Raw genomic sequence first — 15,998 nt, forward strand, 5'->3', positions numbered from 1 at the left:
TCTTATATCCCTAACATCTATCTATGGAATCACATCACTCATGTCATATATGATGAATATATGTCTGGAACTCTGAGGTCCAAGAAGTTAACCTCTACTTGTATTTTTATCTGTTTATATTTGTTTAATGGTTCTATCAGTCATATATTAGTAATAATAAACCTAAATCTATGACCCCAAGATAAGAAAATGATCTTTATATGTTTCTGACATTGTCTACAGGATCATTTCCAACAGAAGCAAAAACCTAGATTATTTTCTTCTCATATTCATCATCCATGACTTTTATGCCACCAGTTGTCAACATTAATCCATAGCTGGGTCTCTCTTTCATCATTCATTTCTAAATATTTATTGAATAAATCATTTGTTCTTTGATAATAAAATGAATACATGATTTCAAAAACCCAAGAACAATATATCTGAAGAATCCTTATATTTGTCTACAGGATCATTTCCTACAGAGAATATATCTCTTTGATTAATTAACCTCAATGTTGCACATTGTCATTGAACCAATTAACTTTTTATTATATTAAATAATTTTTAATAATACCAGGAATACTATTAAACAACCTAAACCAGGACAGGAACCATTACTCACATTGGCCTAATACAGAGGCAATATAGCCTTGATCACAGAGAAATGATCAGCTCACTGCATCCATTCTGAAAACTGCAAAGCAGAGTAGATGATTAAAAAATTGAATATTCTTTCCATCAATCTATATTTTTCTTTTACATAGTCATTTGAGTATTTATGTTTTCTTAATACAACAAATGTGAAACTTGCAACTAACTCAGAGCACTAACCATTACTTATTGCTGTCTATATGATCCTTAGTCAAAGATGTATTACACTTGGTCCATTAATTATCCATCCATTGCAATTTATATTAGTATTATTGTTCTTTACTATACATTTCAACATTAAACAATACTCCACCTTCATCTGTATTAATTTATACATGTTTGTTTATTTTTCATTGCTATTTTAATAATATAATATTTTTATAATTCATAAACATAAAGAAAAAGAACAAGGTTCTTGTATTTCCCTGACATCTGTCTACAGGAGTTTTTCAAACAGAGGGACTAGGCTAGATACTGCTTGTGATGGACCTCAGAGTTCCAGATACATATTCATTGTGTGACTCATAGGCCACCAGTGGTCATCACTAGTCCAGCCAGAATTGGCCCTGTTTCTCTCTTTTTATTTATAAGTAGTTTCCTAATGATTCATTAATTCACTAACAATAACATAAATACCTCTGGATCACCAAGTTTTAAGGACAAGATCCTTAAGTATCCCTAATATCTGTCTATATAATCATTTGCTTCAATTAGTATATTAATACTTCCTTCATCAGTCACGTTCATTAACGTAACATCTGTTAATCTACACAATATTTCATGTCAAGTCCATATGTATCCTTGGGACATGGCTGGCCTTCCTTCATTACATTAATATATAATACTTTTAAAATATTACACTGAATATCCTAAACAAATAAGCAAAAGCAAAAAATAATTTTACTATTAACTTACATTGGCCCATGTGCACCTCTACAGAGAGACAGACATGGGGCTCCAGATCAAGGCCAGATGTTCTGCCAGCCCAGATGTGTCCATTCTGGGAAGTGCAAAGCAGAGAAGATGGCAGGATTGAAATATTTTTCATGGATTCATTCATTCGACCCTTCTCTTATTCATTCAGGTATCTATTAATTGTGGTAATACTTATCAATTTTCTTTTAAAAAAATGAACAATAACACACTTGTTCTGATGCAAAATAAGAAACTTGACTATACTGCCTTTGTTATCCTTAGTCAAAAAACAACACTTGAATTGTTTGTTTTTTTAATGGTATTCAGATTTTTCAGTAGGTTTTAATGATTTCTGTTGTCTCACCATTTACATTGAGTGGACATGCTTCACATTCCCCATCTTTACTTTTTTTTTTTTTTTTTTGTTGAGACGGAGTCTCGCTCTATCGCCCAGGCTGGAGTGCAGTGGCCAGATCTCAGCTCACTGCAAGCTCCGCCTCCCGGGTTTACGCCATTCTCCTGCCTCAGCCTCCCGAGTAGCTGGGACTACAGGCGCCCGCCACCTCGCCTGGCTAGATTTTTGTATTTTTTTAGTAGAGACGGGGTTTCACCATGTTAGCCAGGATGGTCTCGATCTCCCGACCTCGTGATCCGCCCGTCTCGGCCTCCCAAAGTGCTGGGATTACAGGCTTGAGCCACCGCGCCCGGCCATCTTTACTTTTTTATATGTGTACATTGATTATTACATCAATGAATTTATTTTAAAGAAGAATCAAAATTCACAAAAACAATTCAAGAAGATGGTCCTTTTGTATTTCCAAAACCTAACTACAGGATCACTTCAAAAGCAATAGACTATATTTCCTCCTCTATTGAACCTCAGAGTTCTAGACACACATTATTCAGCATCCTTGACTTCTGCGTCACCAGTTTTCATCATTGGCTCAGGCTTAGGACTCTTTAGTTCAATTCTCATCTACATGTATTTATGCATTAAATCACTAATATTAATTTTATAACCCATGTAAATATAATATCCAAAGAGTAAGAGTATAGAATATTCTAGAACTTTCTATACAATCTGTCAGTTTGATATATCTTACATGAATTATCCTCAATGTGTCATAAATGAGCTAGTAAATATACTGTTTCAACTAACCTCATATTTATCATTGGCTGAGGTTGGTCTTTTGGATGATTTTTTACACTTTCATGATATTATGAATACCCTTTAAAAAGTCTCCTAGAGAAAGACATGAAATTTAACTATTACTCACACTGATCTCTATGCTCCTAACCAACAGTAGCAACCATGAAGCTCATGACCATGAATGCTTAGGTCAGCTCAAGTGCATCCATTCTCCAGAATACAAAGAGCAGGTAACTAAAAAAAATTCAAAACTTATCTCCATTGATCCTTTCCACATTTCCATTATTCAGTTATTTTGATATTGATTATTTTTTCAGAATGGAAATGTTTTCTCTCATAACAAAAGGAAAAATAACAAATGAGACCGAACCAGAAAATGAAACTGACTCTTCTTATTAGAGTCTAGATGAACCTTAGCCAAAGAGGTGACATTCATGATCCATTTCTTTAAAGGGCATCAGTGTTTAAAATTTTTAATGATAATATTTCTTACATCATCATGTATATTCATAATTGAACAATGATTCACTCTCTATTTACTAATTCTTGTTTAATTGTTCTATCATTTATCTATTGATGATAAATCTAAATCTATTAATCCAAAGTAAGAATATGATCTTTCCACATTTCTGGTATCTATCCAATTATGTTTTCTATTGGACCTCAGAGTTTCAGACACACAGTATTCATCGTCCATGACTCAAACGCCACCAGTAGTCATCATTGGTCCATGTTTGGGTCCCTTTTCTTCATTCGTTTCTACATTTGTTTGAATAAATCATTAATTCATTAATAATAACTAAATAAACATGTGATTTACAAAGCCCAAGACAAGATCCTTGAAAATCCCTAACATTAGTCTATGGAATCATTTCCCACACAGATTATACGTCTTTCATTAGTTGACCTCAATGTACATTGACAGTTAATCAAAATAATATTTTGTATCATATCTATAAGTGGGTCATTTAGCTATTCAAATATGCTTAACACTTTTTAAATTTACTTTAACACTAACACCCTGAAACAAATGGCATAGAGCAAAGTCAGAACTTTGACTGTTACTCACATTGGTCTCTTTCCTAAGAAGGACATTTAATCTTGATCATAGAAGAATGCTTAAGTCAGCTCAGTGCATCCATTCTGAAGAGTGCAAGGCAGAGAAGATGAAAATATTGAGATACCCTCTCTATTGGTCCATATTTTCCACTGTTGATTTACACCGTTATTTATGTATTTATTAATTTTTCTCTTAATACAACAAATGTTAAACTTGCAACTGATTCAGAGGAATAACTATTACTTATCACTGACTATAGGATCTTTAGTGAAAGATGTGATATGCTGGTCTACTTATCGATTTCAATTTATACTGGTATTATTTGTTCTTATACATTTTAACATCAAACAGTAATTTATGTCTCATCTTTATTTATACATGTTTATTGATTCTACCATTGCTACTTTAATTAAAATATTTTTTAGAATTAATAAACATAAAGACAAGAATAGGCCATAGTGTTCTCCTGATATCTGTCTATAGGAGCATCTAAACAGAGGGGATGGAATGGACTAGATTCCTTTTGGTTTGCACCTCAGAGTTTCAGACATCTATTATTCATCATGCAAGATGCATACGCTGGCAGTTGTTACTATTGGTCCAGGAAGGACCACTTTCTCCTCATTCGTATATGCCATCCTCCAGCAAGCAGTAATACCTTTGACTCACTCATTCTTAATAGAAAGAAGACATCAGTGTTTTTAATATATATGGATAGTATTTCTTATTTCACCATATATTTCCGTAATTGGACAATGCCTCACTCTTTTTATCTTTATGCAGTTAAAATATATTTGCTTATTGATTCATTGATCCAATAATAAAAATAGAGGGAAAATGCATGAACAAGAAGACCAAGAACAACATCCTCAAATATTCCTAATGTCTATCCTTAGGATCAGAAGGTGAAGACCAGATTTTTTATTATATTGGACCTCAGACTTCCAGACCTGTATTCATCGTCCATGACTCATACGCCACCAGTCATCATCATTGGTCCAAGATTGACTCTATCTTTCTTCATGTCTATCTACATTTGTTTTTTGATTAATTAATCAATTCATTAACAGTGCTGTAATAATAAAATAAATAGCTATGAAGAGGGAAATCTTAAAAATAAATTTATACTTAAGTAGTGAATAATAAAAATGCTTGACCTTATTTGATTGTATTTTAGACTTCTTAAGAATACAGAGAATACCCTTAAAACAAAGCAAGAATTTTGACTACTACTCACAAGAGTCTTCCTGTGACACACAGAGGTTACCGTACAGTTCACGGTCATAGCACAGTGCTTAAATCAGATGGGGCTGTTCATTCTGAGGAGTACAAAGCAGACCAGATGATAAACGTCGATAACTTGTCCTCATTCACTTTTGTATTACCCTTTCATTTTCACAATAGTTTAGGTATTTATTAATCTGTGATAATATTTGTATATTTTTCTTTTAATAAAATTAACCTTGAACTTGAACTCATCCAGAACAATAATATTGACTATTTCTTATATGCAGTGTCTTAAGACCCTTAGACAAAGAAATATCATGTTTGGTACATATATTTCTTGAGACTTCAGTGTTTTCCATTTATATTAGTAGTTTTTCTTGCCTAATTACATTTATTCATAGTTGAACAATGCTTCAGTCTCCTTTTTTACTTGTTTATATGCATGTTTATTGGTTCTGTCATTGATCCCTTTATAATAATAAAATCAAAATTTACTAACAAAATCCTTGATATTAGACTTAAGAACTTAAGACAATTACTAACAGCAGCCTATGTCCTCCCTACTCACATAGGTAGCCATCAAAACCTTCATCAGTGGAAAATGATTGGATCAGCCATCATGCCTCCATTCTGTGAAGTACAAACCAGATGTTAGAAAGAATGAACCAATGTGATTTTTCTTTCTGTTTATGGATGTTGTCTGTTACTGGATTAATTGAAACTCTTGATAGGTAACAGAGTTTTATCACTAGCTTATGATTGGCCTATTACTAGCTCAAAGTTAAGTTTTAATAAACTAAACTTTGATGAGTACAATAAAATACAAAAAATGATGATGAAGAATACTAAATATGGACCAATGGTGAGTTTTTGTTGGGTTGAACCAAGGATTAAGATTAGTTCAAATATACAGTAGTAATGTCCATTTCCAAGAGGGACAGTCTATACATCTTGTGGAAAATGAGCCCACAGACAACGTGGCAGTACTCATGGTGTTTAAGTTTTGTACAAAACATTGTACAAAAAAATAAGTACAATAAACCTCATTCCTAAATACGAGAAAAAGAACTATATAATGAATAGTTGTCTCTATGCCTCTCTGAAATAGATAACAATAATTTAAGCTTACTTTTAAATGAACTGCATTTAAATGAAATTAATCTAAATGATTGTTTCATGGCACAGCTTCATCAATGGTCTACAGTATCCCTTGTTTAGGTATACATCAGTTTGCATACATCTGTATCTATGTATTTGTGTCTGTACTTCCTTACGGATTAATTAATCATCATTCACATTTCTAAAGAAAGTGTACAGGTTAAGAAAACCAACAACTAAGAACTAAAATATAATGTTTGCCTCTGTCTACATGTAAAATACCCTAAGTGGACAGAGCCTTGAAATTCTTTCTATATCTGAACAGCAGTTAAATAAAAAGGAACCCAGGCTTCTTAACAGTCAATGTTTGGCCCTCTAGTTTAGTTACTGGGTTAATCTTTCACTTATTTATTTAACAGCTTTTTTCTTTTAAATAAAATGAAAAACTATGAATTCACTCTATAACCTGAACAAGAAAATTGACTATTACAAAAATTGCCTATATTCTCCTCATCCAAAGGGATAACATGCTTCATCAAGCCCTAGTGAAATTCAGTGTTTCAGAAATATTTTTTGAAATAGCTAATTCACTCTGGGCTTAATACTTACGTGATGGGTTGATAGGTGCAGCAAACCACCGTGGCACACATTTACCTAGGTAACAAACCTGCACACCCTGCACATGTACCCCAGAACTTAAAATAAAATTAAAATGTAAAAAAGAAACCAAAAATTATTGTTTCATTCTATGTGCCCATAGTAGATTCTTTTCTTCTTTCATTCTACATTAGGGCATTAATTCAATCATCATACACTTATAGTAATATAATCAATATCCATCAAAACCTTAAAACTTAAACACCATGAGTACTGCCACATTGTCTGTGGGCTCATTTTCCACAAGATGAATAGACTGTCCCTCTTGGAAATGGACATTACTACTGTATATTTGAACTAATCTTAATCCTTGGTTCAACCCAACAAAAACTCACCATTGGTCCATATTTAGTATTCTTCATCATCATTCATTTATACATTATCTCATGTTTCATTGATTTACTAACAGCGTAATCAATTCCTATGAATCCCAAAAACCCAGTAATAAGAAATCAGACAACCATGACATCTCTTCATAGGTCATTTCTCACAGAGGAAGGAAGATAGATCCCTTTGTGTGATAGATTCAGTTTTTCAGATTAGCAGATTAATGACCATATCTGCTTCATATTAATCCCATACTCTTAATTGGTCAAGGCTTGATCATCTTTCATTGACCTTGTCCATATTTTAAGGATGTGACGATAAAGAACTATGAACCTACCATTTTACTCCACACTGACAATATCCTCCATCTTGGAATATGACTAAGCTGTCTTTATAGAGGGAAGTTAAAATCAACTGTGACTCAAATAAAATTGAATAATTAATTTTTACATTAATTAACTCAATAATAAACTATTAAAATGAAGAAGATAGTCTTGCTTTTTCCTCCTTAACTGACCACAGATGTGCTGAATGATTCACATATAAACTTTATTCATTTTATTTGTGTACGTAGTCATTTATTCCTTTCCAGTAAGAGTTAACTCTCTTAACAACCACTAAAGCAAAAGCAATCACTTTGTTACTTACATAGGTTTCTACACTCATTACTCAAACAGACAACAACCATGATCTTCCTCGCTGGAGAATAATTGAATCATTGCGCATTCATTCTGTGGAGTACAAGGTGAATATAAAAGTAGGTAGATGAGAGAGAGAAAAAAATGGATCAGCCTAGATTTAGATTTTTTTAAATTCAGTTCAGGTTGACAATTATTGATTAGAAATAAACCCTGGTACTTGTCATATGTTTAAAAGATGAATAACATATCCATTGATTCATTGATTAATTGACTTAGGTATGAAATTTAACTACTATAAGTAACAAGAGGCAAAAGAATAATAACTGTGACTTTTAAACATGTCTGTCTGTTTATCTGCCTTCTACCCAATCAGAAAAGAGTTAAATCTCCTTGGTACATGAATCTTGCTAGAAAGAATTAAATTAATCTGAATCCTGGATTCGAATATATTCTGAACAACTGTGCATGCATGCATACATACATATGAAGTTAAATAGTTACACATGGAGTCATTTGTCTATTCCGTGTCTTAAGGAAATTGCACCAACAAGACTGAAAGGGAAATGCTATCCAAATATATAAATACATTCACCATTCCAAAAACGCAAGAGCCTACCTCAATTTTGTTTATGGAAATAAGGACAATACTGGAGAGCCATTGCATGGAACTGGATTAATTACTCTTTTTGTTCCACAATACCCGGCCCTCACTGGTCCATGATTTGGCCTTATTTTAAATAATTGGTTGGGACATTAATTTGTTCCTTTTTACATTTATAATAAAATCATTATATCTGTGACTTCACAGAAACTGGACAATATCAGTGCCTGTCCAAATGCTCATTAGACAGAAAATTCAGATCAGTTTCTTTGTTTTCGTAAATTAAACTGAGGAACTGAATTTAAATAGTGAACATTATTAGAATTCATTATAACTGATCATTTGACATATTCTCATACCCTCTCTCAATTAGGTAGTGATTTAAGCAATAATTTAAGTAAATATTTTGCCCTCTTCTTTAAAAAAACAAAAAATGAATACTCTAAACCAGAACAACATGGACTCTAATCTCCATTTATCTAAATGCTCCTTACCCAAAGGGTCAGTTTTGATTAATTGATTTTACTGGGACTTAGTGCTTCAGAAATGTATTAGTAATGATTCTTATTATTTTATATACTCTCATATTTGGAACAGGAATAACCATTTTGTTTTCATTTATACAGCACTTTTCTTGATTTATCCATGTACTTGTTTACTAAAAATAATATAGTCCATACTCAGAAGCACAATAACTAAATCCTGATTATTGTTAGCTTCTGGAATAAGCTCATTTTCCATAGACTGAAAAGCACTCTTTTTGTAATGGACCTCAGAGTTACAGGGTTTAATCAAAATCCAAGATTCAGACACCCCAGGGTACTCATCATTGATCCAGGATAAGCAATCTTTTCCTTCATTTATACCTTTGCTTATTGATCCATTCATTGATTCAGTAGCAGTAACAAAGTCAATACCCATTGTTATTTTAGCATCTAAGAACAATATCCTTGAATATAACCAAGATCTGTTTACAGACTCTTTTTGCATAGACTAGCCCTTTTCTCAGTAGACTAGATCTCCTTTCGTAGTGGCCCACAGTGAAGCAAGTAGAGCAATGAACATCCTTGCTTCCTAGCCATCTCATTCCACTTATCTTCCACCTTTCCATGCATTCCTCCCTCATTAAGGAGCTAACAGGACTTTGCATATAATGTAAATGCACTGTAACTGCATTCGCCAATACAGTCACCAATAGCCACATACAGCTACTGAGCACTAGAAATGTGGCTAATGCAACCGAGAAATTACATGTAAAAGTGCATGTACCTTTAATTATTTTAAATATAAATAGCCTCAAGTGGATAGAGGAAACGACATTGAACTGTGCAGCCGTAGATTTTGTTACTGAATAAATCTTAAATTAAATGCAGTATAAATAAGATGATTAATCAGAAGTAAAAAATGAATAAAATGTCTTTCATCTTATTTTTAACCAAAATTGTGCTTAATTGAGCTAACCATAATCTAAGTTTTGTAACACATTCATATCATTGATCTACATATGCTTTGACTTTAAGTAGGTCAGTGAACATTAATGAAAAATTAACCCTAATTGACAAGCTTTTTGACTGTTATTTACTTAAGTCTTTAGCTTCCTTACCCGTAAAGGTAACAGCCAAGATCTTCATCAGCAGAGACTGATTAAATCAGCCATGGTCTTCATTCTGTGGAGTCGAATACAAATTTTCAAAAGAATGAACAGTACAGATTTAGATTGACTTAAAAGACATTAGTTGTGTGATGTTAAATTAATCATAAAGTTGACTCAAATCCCATTTTTATCACTGACCCAAGAACTACATTTATGTTTATTTCTTGATTTAACTATTAACTTTAAATAATACAATAAACACTGTTAAATTCATCACCCAAAACAAAAACCAGGACTACTGCCCACATCTGTCTATAGACACCTACCCACAAAGGCCACCGCTTAGATCATCTTTTTTATTTAATGGACTCAACGTGTGTAGAAATGAATGAATTTAAATTCATGATTCATGGCATATTTTCACCAATGGTAAATGCTTTACCCTACTTACATATTAATTCAATCATTTATTGTTTCTATTTGTTCATTTATGTTATGACGCATGGAATATTTTATTATACATTCACAAATACACACACACACACACACACACACACACACTGCAGTAAACTCATGAAGAACCCAGAACACAAATGTTTTTCATGTTCAATGTCTATATTCCCACACCTAACCAGGAAGAGAACATCAGTAGTATAGACAAAGATTAACTTTCATTTTCGTTTCTCACTCAGTTGTGTTACGCCCTCTTTTAAAAAATTAACTGTGACAAGGACATATTCTATTCACATATAACAATTCAATATATGGGAATTTACTTACATTATGGAAGAAGCTTGAATAATATTATGTCTCCATATGTCCATTATGCTATCCACAGAGATTTAGAAACTAGATGCTTTTTTAAGTTTTTAATAAAACTTAGTACAGAGTTGGATTCGTAATAATTTTTCATAAGGAATATTCTTAAGTTGAAATATGCTCATTTATTTCCAATTAAATAACTGTTTCACTTATTATTTACTTACTTATTCATTTTGAGACGGAGTCTCGCACTGTCGCCCAGGCTGGAGTGCAGTGGCGCAATCTCGGCTCACTGCAAGCTCCGCCTGCCAGGTTCATGCCATTCTCCTGCCTCAGACTCCCAAGTACCTGGGACTACAGGTGCCCGCCACCACACCTGGCTAATTTTTTGTATTTTTAGTAGAGATGGGGCTTCACCACGTTAATCAGAATGGTCTCGATCTCCTGACCTCGTGATCCTCCCTCCTCCGCCTCCCAAAGTGCTGGGATTAAAGGTGTGAGTCACTGTGCCCAGCAATTTTCCCTTCTCTAAATAAAACCAATCAGTAAACAACCATAAATATCAAACAATTATTTTGTGTCTTGCATATATCTGTTCACATACTCCTTCCAAAACAAGGCAACAGCCTCTATCAATATATATATCAGTGGAATTCAGTGCTATAGAAGCATATAATACTAATCCATTCATCATTACATACTCTCATAATTGGTCAATGCCAAGCTCTCCTTATATTTACTCATTTATGCAAAATTTATGCATTGATTTACTTATAAAATGGAATCTATACCAAAAAACTGTGAACACCCACGATCAAGATACCTGAATATTGTGAACTTGTGTTATAAGCTCATTTCCCCAGAGGGAAAAATTGGGGCCTCTTTTTTAAATGGACCTCAGAGTTACAGATGGCTTTAATCAAAATTTTTGATTCAGACACCCTCCAATCTCATCACTGGTCCAGACTTGGCACTCTTTTTCTTCATTCACATATACCTTCATTTTCCCATGAATCACAAATTCTAAGAACAAGACCTTGGATATCACTACAATATATCTCTAGGCTCAATTCCCACAAAGCTGTCAGAAGACTAGATCTCAGGGCTATGTTCATTTAATTTGCGTAATTTTAAAGGTGATATAATGAACAATGAAAATCCACAATGGTATCCCCCACTAGAACAAACAGCATGTTTCACCTTACAAGAGCTTCTCCTGAACAGTTAACAGCCTGAATCTGTTCAGTATGGAAATGCTTAAATCAAGTATGGTGCAGAAATACTATGAAATATGAAACATTTCTGAAAATTAAATTCCTTCTACCTTTTTAAAGAATAAGTCTCTATTGTGCTGAAATGGGTCAGTCCTACTCCTTGGCCTACAACACATTCTTATTATTGGTTGTTACTTGATGTTTTTATTTTTGTGTATATGGCCTTTTGTTCCTTTCTTCGATAATCACACATGAACCAACCGCATAACCCACCAACAGAAACTCCATTACTAACATTGCTTCTTACCACAGAAGAAATCGTCATGCTCTTCACCTTGGAGAAATGACCAAATCCAATCTCATCTAGTCTTTCTGGAGGAAAAGGCAGATTTTTATAAGAATAAAAAGTGTACATTTTTAAATCCATTTTTAAGTAGAAGTTAGTTCTCCATTACTAGATGGATCACAAACATTGGTTTGTGTCAAATTTTAATCATCAACCCAACAGTAGTTCTTTTTCATGTACTGACTTAATTCTTGGCATGAAATAATATTATGAACATTTTCAAATCTACCACCCAGCACAAGAAGAGCAATTTTCAGTATCTGCCTAGGTATTCCTAGCATAAAGGGAAGACACATTTTTAATGAGGAAAACTTTTGCACTATAAGATGAATTTAAATTGTTGTTTTATAACATAATCTGACCAATGGGCCACAGTTATCTTAATTCAAGCCATTTACTGATTCATTTATTTACTCATCTATTTAATAACTCAGAAAATAATTTAATTATCTACTCTCTTTTCTAAAGAAAACTCAAAATGGTGAAGTCACCTGCTACCTAAAATTAAATACTATTACCTGCAACTGTTCCTATTAGCCCTGTATGTGCTGTTGGAACGTTCCTCAGTGACACGAATGTTCTCTATTGGCAATTCCGAAATGGTGGTCACTTGCGACCTGTGGCTTGGGGTGTGGCTAGTGTGATTGAGGAACTGAATTTTTATTTTTTAATTAATTTCCATTTAAATGTTAATAGCAAAATATGTCTAGAGAGTGGGTCTTTACAACCCTTCCAAAGGAAGGAGGGTCCTGGATCTTTTTTGTTTAAGTGGACTTCAAGAGGATAGACAAGATTAATCACACCCCTTCACACATTACATATGCTTCTCACTAGTCCGTGATCTATCCTCTTTTAAATAAGGGATGGAGATATAAAATGATTCTTTTACTCATAATAATAATGCCACTATTCATGAATTCAAAGGACACTGGACAAAAGCCCTTTATGACACTAGCATCTATTTATTCACTTATTACTCATAAAAGTCATGAAAATGCATTTGCATTTTTCTTTTTAAATAATGAGCAAACATAAGAGGATTTTTAGTTATTATATTCAAATTTTCAATGTTCATCCTTACAGTTTCTCCACACTTCACAACCTAATCATTAGTATTTTAATGTCTATTATTAATTGTATTAAATTATTGTTTATTATAAAAATTTAAGTTAATATATTTAGCATGATTTGTAACATTGTTATTATTGAATATAAATATTAATTGTATTGGCTAATATTTATTATATTAAGTATTATTCAACTAAATACATCATTTAAGTATATGTTTTATCCTTTTCTAAATCAAACAAGACATGCGACCAGAAACTTGCCACTAACTAGGAACATTGAATCCATATCTATCTATATGCTCTGGAAGGAGGAGCAGACTTATTTTATTTAAACTCAAAACATCATTAGCTCCTTTCATGATTGAATGCGATGCAGCCTTCCTTGTCTTTATTTGCATTTTTCTTTATTCATTCATTGATTTACTTATAATACAATCCATACCCATTAACCAAAAAGTACCAAGAACACATTCCTTGAATATGTCTAACTTTCTCTCGAAGCACATTTCCCATAAATAGAACGGACCTCAGAGATACAGACAGGGTATAATCAGAATATATGATTCAGATGCCCCACGCATACTCATCATTGATCCAGACTTGGTATTCTGTGCTTTCATTCAAATATACTGTTCTTGATTTATGCATTGGTTCACTAATAGTAAAATCACTATCCATGAATTAGAGGGTAAAAAGATCCTTGAAGATGTAACTATGTCTGTAAGATTCATATTCCACAGAACTAGAGGACTGGCTCTCTCTGTAACGAGCCTGAGTGTTGCAAAGGTGAATTAATTCATTTCCACAAATTGCACCACGTCAATTCCTTATTAGCCATTAGTCCATGGTTGGGCTTTTTTCATTTAACATTCATATTTTTAAGACGGTACTATGGTTATATCATGGTATAACTACCAAGTTATACCACAGTTATAGGCAAGATTTTCCATTTTCTTATGTTCTTCCCTCAATTAGTTAACAGTCAATAACAATCACAATGGGGAAGTGCTTAAATCCACTATGGTACAAAAACAGCATATTAAGGCATTCTGAAAATGACAGAAATACCTTTCAACTTTTTGTCCTAATGAATTTGGTTGTGCTGAAATGGATTAATCACAATTCTTAATTCATAACACATTTCTACCATTGGTCCGTGCATAACCACCTTTGACTCATTTACGTATGTAGCCATTTATTCCTTTGAAATAATTCAATGAATAAACATGATCAAGTTTCCCAAGCAAGAACATAAAGTTTGATTTTTACTTACATTGATCTCTTCTCTCCTGATTCACAGAGATAAAGGCAAGATCTTCACTAGAAGACTATAATTAAATCAGGTAGAGTGCGTTCATTCTGCAGTATAAAACACAAATTTTAAAAAGAATCAAATACTATATGTTTAGCTCTTTAAAATGAATCAAGTTGTGTAGTAAACAATCATAAACCTTGTTTTGTACCCTATTCTGAACACTTGAGAAGAGAGAGCACTGCTTTCTATTTATTAACTTACATAAATTGTTTTTGTCAAGATGAAATATCTCCACTATGAAATTTTTTGTTTTAGATAATATAATAAACACTGTGAATCTAGTACCAAACTTGTTTGTTTCCTTAAGTAAAATTCCATAAAAGATTGAATTAATCATGAGTGTGGTTGTATATAGATCTTATCATCGTTCCATGCTCTCCCTCTCTCAATTACAGTTACTCAGTCAACTATTTATTTATGTAAATGTATTTCCTTTTCTTTAAAAAAAATGATCAATCAGCAACCTGCCTCAACACAGAACAAAAACATTCAGTCTTGTGCACAGATGACCATATGCTCCTTACCAAATTGATAAGAGTCTTAACTACTAATTTACTGGGACTAAGAATCTCAAAATTGTTTCAATAATAATCCATGTTGCATTACATGCCTTAAGAGACAAGTGCATGTATACTTTTCTTATTCTCATTCATTGATAAAATTCTATATTCATGGACTAAGTTTATTATAATAATGTAATTCATACCCTCAAACCACAAAAGGCCCACGAACAAGGTCATATAGACTCATTTCCCATGAAGAATAAAGAGGTGTCTCTTTGTAATGGACCTCAGAGTTGCAGATGGGTTTAATCAAAATTGTTGTTTCAGAAACCCCATGACATTCATCACTGGTCCATAATGTGCATTTTTTTCATGTATTGATTAACCTATTGACTCACAAATAATGATGCAATCAAAAATCCCCAAAACAAGATCATTAAATTTTAGGCTCTTGGCCCATAGAGCTACAGACTACATTTCTTAGGCAATGACACTTAAAGATGCACATGTGAATTGCTCAACGCCCCTGCATGCTCTCAATTCACATTCAGCACTCAATCTGATAAAGCTCACTTCTATTTAATTTGTATATATGTTGAAGATGGTCCGATAAAAAACAATGAAATCACTATATTCCATATTCTTATGGGCTGCCCCAAAACAGATGTCAGCCAGGATCTCTACCCATAAGGGAATGTGTAAAATATAACCATGGCATAAAATAAAGAATAATGCTGAGCTGCTCTGAGAATAAGTTAACTTTTGTCTTCTTTTATAATCACCTCAGTTGTGACAATTTAGATTAAACATAATTAATGGTTCATTACACATTCCCATCATTGGTCTCTTTGGGGTGTTTTATTTCTTTCATGTATGTAGACATTG

General features: G+C 32.9%; 1 long non-coding RNA gene across 1 annotated transcript; it reads right to left on the reverse strand.

Annotated features, from left to right (window-relative positions):
- Positions 1-349: 349 nt before the first annotated feature.
- Positions 350-2,911, reverse strand: LOC105518458. Its single transcript, XR_001002829.1, has 3 exons — positions 2,826-2,911; positions 1,549-1,633; positions 350-669 (listed from the first exon to the last, which is right to left on the reverse strand). It is a non-coding gene; the product is annotated as an uncharacterized LOC105518458 (long non-coding RNA).
- Positions 2,912-15,998: the final 13,087 nt, after the last annotated feature.

The sequence above is a fragment of the Colobus angolensis genome, unplaced genomic scaffold, assembly GCF_000951035.1.
Source record: "Colobus angolensis palliatus isolate OR3802 unplaced genomic scaffold, Cang.pa_1.0 Scaffold32, whole genome shotgun sequence".
Classification (NCBI taxonomy): domain Eukaryota; kingdom Metazoa; phylum Chordata; class Mammalia; order Primates; family Cercopithecidae; genus Colobus; species Colobus angolensis.